Raw genomic sequence first — 6979 nt, forward strand, 5'->3', positions numbered from 1 at the left:
TTCATCCAGATCAGGTAAGTATTATCTAACCACTTTTTTGCTTATTGTAATTTTTATTTCTAGTCTGTCTTTTACAGTTATGTTTTTGGTAGGTTGGGCTATAGTTTATTTTTGCATGAAGACCAATACAAAGAATGAGTTAAGCAATTCTGCTTTCTCTCTGCTGCCTGTTACTTCCTGCCATCTTCTCTTTAAATGGAACTACTGTTTCCTTGACTTTTTTCTTGTTATTTATATATTGAAAGAAACTTTTTTTAAAAATTATCTTTGACTTTTGCTGCAAATCTTTGTTCATTCTGAACCTTTGTTTTCCTGACTTTGTTTTCCTGACAGTGGTGAATGATTTGGGCTTTTTGCTGATACTCTGCCTTAGTTAAGTTTCACTCTTTCCATTTTTTTATACTTTTCCTTTTTGTCTTTCAGTTTATCAGAGCGATCTTTATGCAACCATGCTGGTTTCTTCTTTAATTTCTTGTTTTTCTTTTTCAGTGATATTGTGCTAGACTGGACTCTAATGATCATATTTTTCAGAGTTTGCCATGCTTCTTGAGTTGTTTTCCACTTTAGGATTTTCATCAATGGAATTTTTCTTAGACTCTCTCTGAGTTTGTTAAAATCAGCTCTTTTGAAGTTTAAGACACTGACTGGATTATGTTCTATTGCTTGTGTTTGCATATTGAATTCCAATATGATGTGATCACTCTCGTCCAAAGTTCCTGCAACTTCAACTCCCTCTATCACTTCTTCTCTATGAGTAAGAATTAGCTTTTCCTCTAGTTCTCTCCTTTGCCTTTTGGATGACAAAGTTGTCAGCTAAGTTGGTTAGCAATCTGTTTGATCTCCCACTTGCTGCAGAGTTTATCTCCCAGTTGATATCAGGGTAGTTAAAGTCTCCCATTACTACTTGGTATATTTCCTACATACATTAGTTAATTATTTAGCAAAAAGTTCATCTATTTCTTCTGCTTGATTGGATGGCCTGTAGTATATGCCTATAGCAATGTCATTGTTTTTTTTCCCCTTTTGTATTGACTCTTATAGATTCTAGGAGGTTTTCATCCTTGGTTTTGTGGATTTCTGTAGAGACGTAATGATCTTTTATATATAATGCAACTCTACCACCTCTTTTGTTAAGTCTGTTTCTTTTGAATACTTTGTATCCTTCCATCAGTACATTCCAGTCATGAGTTTCATTCCACCAAGTTTCAGTAATGGCAACTATATCATATTTACTTTCATGTACTCACACTTCAAATTCATCCTGTTTGTTCCCTAAACTTTGAGTGTTGGTGTATAGGCATTTGAATCCTTTATGGGTCTTGGGTTTGTTTCTTATATGTCCGACTTTGTATCTGGGTTTTCCATCCTTTCCATCACATTCTACTTTATTATTTTTTTTCTTTCTTCTTCTTTCTCTTTACTCCCTACCTCCTTATATGATTGGTTATCTGGTGGTTTTTGTTTGGAATCAGGTTCTAAAGGTCTTGAAGATTGCCCTGAATTTTAGTTTAAAGCTCTTCTGATAAAATGAGCCAGTCATTTTCTGAATATATTCTTTCCAGTTCTTGTGAGGTTCACTCTATCACTTGCCAATAGCTCTTCAATGTGGGTAATGCAGACCATAGTCTAGGAAACCAAAGTTCTCTTGATGACATCAGTTTTCAAGCCAGTGGTCCATTTCTAAAATCCTTTGCTCCTTTATTAGATGTTGTTTTTTTGTTGGAAGTATAGAAGAAAATGCCACTTGAGGTTTTAATTCTTTAACTTTCTTCCCTAGCTGTTCATAATCTCTTGTTATTGTTTTTAGATTCATTGTTGTGACTTTGATCCCCACGTGTTGGAGAAGAAAATGGTAGTAATCTGTGAGGTTGATCATTTTAGTAAGGTTCTCAGTTGTATCTTTCATTCCCTAGATTGATTATTTAGTCTACAGATTATAGTTTCTATTTCCCAAAGAATTGAATGTCCTCACACCAACATTTGCCCTTTTTCCCCTAGGAAGTCTGGCATATTATTCTTCCTGTCACATGAATGGTGGGTTGTCTCTCCTTTTTAGAAACTATTGGTGACTGTTCTTTTATAGTGTCTGCATATTTTCTTCCTGGTGGAGGCTATGAAAGCAATTGTTCAGTTCCAGGGGAGCTTCACTCGAGTGGGCTAAGGTAGAAAGTAGGGGCTTTGTTCTTGGTTGCTGTTTTCTTCGAATATGTTTCCATCGGCCTTCCTCTGTAGGTTCATATATTGGGTCATTTTTGGGGGGAAGCTGCTTGTTCCTTGTTGTGTTCAGTTTGGGTGTATCACCAGGTTCCTTCTACCATATGTGGTGGACGTGTGTAGAATCTAAAACTTATTGGAATATAATTAGAACATGGATAGAAAAGATGACACAACAACGTATAGAACTAAGACCAGAAATATTCCTGTTGGGTTTTCTACCAGGGAAATACAATAAAGAGAAAACATATTTAATTATTCATATAATTACGGCAGCCAGGATTGTGTCTGCACAAAATTGGAAAACACTGAACCCCCCCCCCCCAAAGGGAGACGTGATTGGGAAAATATTGGAATGTGCAGAAATGACTAGACTAACAATGACAATTAAAAATAAGACAGAGTCAGACTACTATGAAATTTTATGATTGGCTGAAAAGCGAATACGGTTAAAAGATAGTTAACATCAATTTAGATGGAAGAAGAAGGAGCAGATAAGGAGGGAGACCCAGGCGACACAGTATTGAATAACTGGAGGTTGTATAAATACTTATAGAAGTATATACCGAGAAGGTTAGATAAATAGAAGTATTAATGTAAGAGAAAATTAATCTTATTGTATATAATACAGACAGGGAAATTTGGAGAGAGGAGTTGCTCAGACATTACTCCTGAATTTTATCTGAAGAGAGATGAGAGAGAAGAAAGGAGAGGAGAGAGAGAAGAGTAAAGGAGGGAGGAAGTAAGTAGGAAGGTTGGAGGAGAAGAGGAAAAGTGGGGAGAAAAGGGAGGAGAATGGTGAAGGAAAGAGAAGAGGAGAAGAAGAGGGAAGTAGGGAAGAAAGAGAAGAAAGGGAGAAAGAAGGTAGAGAAGAAGGAGTGTGGATACAGTGAAAGGGGAAATGGATGAGCAATACCAAAAGTCATGTGTATGTATTTATTTCATTTTATTAAAGGTATCTCATATATAAGAATGTAAAAACAATGTATGTTAACATCTGATAAATATCACAGTACATTTATGGGGGAGAGTTTGGAAAAAATTAAAAAATTAAAAATTAAATAAATTTTTTTTGGAGTGTATCAGTTTTTGTTCATATATGGATCTTTTTTTTTAGAAGCTGTTTGCTCCTTGTGTTTAATTTGGTGTAGTCTTCTTGTTTAGGTTGGGATTTCTTGCTTTGCTCACTGAGTTTCAGAGTGGCTAGAGTTGCCTATTCCTGCTAGCTTGATGTTTTCTGCAAATTTGATGAGTTCCCCATCTATTCCCTCATCCAAATCGTTGATGAAGATGTTGAAGAGCACTGGGCCTAGAACATAACCCCACTACACACTTCCCTCCATGTAGATGTGGTTCAATTGAGGACCACACACTGAGTACAGCCAGTCAGTCAGTACAAATCCATCTGGTGGTGATGCTGTCTAACCTGCATTTTTCTATATTATCAAATAATAGGTTGTGATCTACTTTATCAAATGCCTTACTGAAATCCAAGTAAATTATATCCACAGCATTCCTCTGGTCCACTAATTTTGCCACTTGGTCAAAGAATGCAATAAGATTTGTCTGATATGATCTGTTTTAACAAACCCTGCTGGCTTTTAGTAATGACTTTGTTTGCCTCTAGGTGTTCACTAATTCATTGTTTGATTATCTTTTCCAAAATGTTCCCAGGTATTGAGGTCAGGCTGATAGGTCTGTAGTTTCCTGGATCTATTTTTTTTTTATTTTTTGAAAATGGGAACTACATCAGCTCTTTTTCAATCTTCTGGTGGTTCCCCAGTGCTCCAGGATCTTTGAAAAATATTGTTCATATGAATTATAGTTCATAAGTATTCATATGATTTACATTTGATACATATATAATCTGAGTCTTCTGTGGGCACAACCTCAAACATATGACATATTTTGCAAGTCACTATAACATCAGTTTCTATGCCTATGACTTTTTTTGTTTGTTAAAAAATTAAAAATTTCTAAAATTTATTTTCCCTGTTACAATATGTCAGTTTACAGTAGTTTACAAAACTTCATGACCCTTTGTTCTCTGTTTTCAAAAATTCATCACTATCTTTCCTTTTTTAAGTTTCTTTTTTTCCATGATTTTTTTATTTTTTTCTCTTAGATCATTAATAATTTAAAATTTTCTAAAGAATTAAAATAAGTAAACTTTTTAAAAGGTTTAGTTGAAAAAAAAATGAAAAATTGAAAAAATGAAAAAAATAATTTTATAAAAAACTGAAAAGAATTTTTAAAAATTGAAAAAGATTTAAAAATTGAAAAAACATATTGAAAATTGAATAAAGAAATTTAAAAATTTAAAAACAAAGTTCAGAAATTTTAAAAATTTAAGAATTTACAAAAGTTCTTGGCCCCTTATGAAGTGTTACGCACTTCTTTATGTTGGAAATCTCAGCTTTATGTTGGAAATTTCTAGTAGATGTTTAGCTCTTAGCCCTCTTGAAAGTTTATCCCTTTCCTTTCTGTTCACAAGTGTTATGTATCCTTTTCCTCCCTACCTTCTTGTCCTTTGGTTGCCTGGCTACTGCTGGGGTTTTCAGGTATGATGTGCAGATCTGGGTGCTTAGCTGCTGCTCAGCTGCTCTGCCACACTTCCCTCAGTACACATGCATGGAGAGAGAGAGAGAGAGAGAGAGAGAGAGAGAGAGAGAGAGAGAGAGAGAGAGAGAGAGAGAGAGAGAAGCAGAATGAGAAGGGGAAGGTGAAGGGGAAGGGAAGACAGGATAATTAGCTAATATGGAAAGAAGGGGACAGGAAAGCAAGAAAGATTTGTCAATCTAGCCACTCTTGATAAAATGAGCTGCAGCTCACAAAAGCTTATGCCTTTTATTAAAATCCTTTTTCAACCCATGGAACCATGCTGTAAGTACTGAACATATGATGGCTCAGTTGCCACCAAAATGTAAAAATCTTCCATGGTCTTATTCTTTAAAGAGTTAACATTAAGATAAAATTGAACTTTGAATTAAATTGCTTTCTTTGACCAAGTGACAAAATTAGTGGACCAGAGGAATGCTGTGGATATAATTTACTTGGACTTCAGTAAGGCATTTGATAAAGTAGATCACAACCTATTACTTGATAAGATAGAAAAATGTGGGTTAGACAGCATCACCACGAGATGGATTCGTAGTTGGCTGACCGGCCCTACTCAGCACGTGGTCCTCAATGGAACTGAATCTACATGGAGGGAAGTGTGTAGTGGGGTGCCCCAGGGCTCTGTTCTAGGCCCAGTGTTCTTCAACATCTTCATCAATGATTTGGATGAGGGGATAGATAGGGAACTCATCAAATTTGTGGATGACACCAAGCTGGCAGGAATAACCAACACTCCAGAAGACAGGCTTAAGATACAGAAGGATCTGGACAGACTTGAACACTGGGTGCTATCTAACAAAATGAAATTCAATGGTGAAAAAAGTAAGGTTCTACATTTAGGCAAGAAAAACCAAATGTACAGGTATAGTATAGGGGGTACCCTGCTCAAAGTAGTAACTGTGAGAGGGATCTCGGAGTCCTAGTAGGTAATCACCTAAATATGAGCCAGCACTGTGCTGCAGCTGCCAAAAAAACCAACACAGTGCTGGGCTGCATTAACAGAGGGATAGAATCAAGATCATGTGAAGTACTAATACCACTTTATAATGCCTTGGTAAGGCCACATTGGAATACTGCATTCGGTTTTGGTCACCACGATGTAAAGAAGATATTGAGACTCTAGAAAGAGTACAGAGAAGAGCAACAAAGATGATTAGAGGACTGGAGGCTAAAACATATAAGGAACAGTTGCTGGAATTGGGTATGTCTAGTTTAATGTAGAGAAGGATGAGGGGGGATATGATAGCAGTGTTCCAATATCTCAGGGGCTGCCACAAAGAGGAGGGAGTCAAGCTATTCTCCAAGGCGCCTGAAGGCAGGACGAGAACCAACGGATGGAAACTGATGAAGGAGAGAAGCAACTTAAAACTAAGGAGAAACTTCCTGACAGTTAGAACAATTAACCAATGGAACAACCTGCCTCCAGAAGCGGTGAATGCTCCAACAATGGAAGTTTTTAAGAAGATACTGGACAGCCATTTGTCTGAAATGGTGTAGGGTTTCTTCCTAAGCAGGGGGTTAGACTCGTTGACCTCCAAGATTCCTTCCAACATTATTATTATTATTATTATTATTATTATTATTATTATTATTACTACTACTATTAAATTTTATGTTACAATTTGATTTGTTGTTGTCTTTGTCTCTGTGTCTATATTACTTTTTGATTTGGTCCCACTGACTTTTTGAGTTTGATCAAGACCTACCCCTTCAATCTATGTCCTTAAACAGGCCATAGAATGGCTCCCACAGTTTCTTATACCTGGCTTCATTTCAAAATGATAGCACAATACTGTGCAAAAACGTTAATATCTTAATCTGGGCTTAATTTGCAGTAGATACAAGTATCAATAACTAGTTGTCTTGATGGCTATATGTACACTTGAGATGAAAAAATAATATGCTTTTCAAGAACAGCTGCTATGAACGAGCAACAATAGGAAAAGTCAATTGCCTTTGTGTCTTGCTTCTGGGCATATTACTTTTTAGCAATAACAACGCAATACTACAAGAAACTAATACAACGGGAACAGCCATTTTGTCAGAATAGATTTTGGGATACGATATTGACATTCAAGCATAGATTACTTTTGGTGTTTGGAGGCAAGCAGGAAACCTCAGCACTCACATTTTCCTCATCTTCTTA

Source organism: Crotalus tigris, unplaced genomic scaffold (genome assembly GCF_016545835.1).
Source record: "Crotalus tigris isolate CLP2741 ecotype Arizona unplaced genomic scaffold, ASM1654583v1 scf7180000018057.1800818, whole genome shotgun sequence".
NCBI classification, from domain to species: Eukaryota; Metazoa; Chordata; class Lepidosauria; order Squamata; family Viperidae; genus Crotalus; species Crotalus tigris.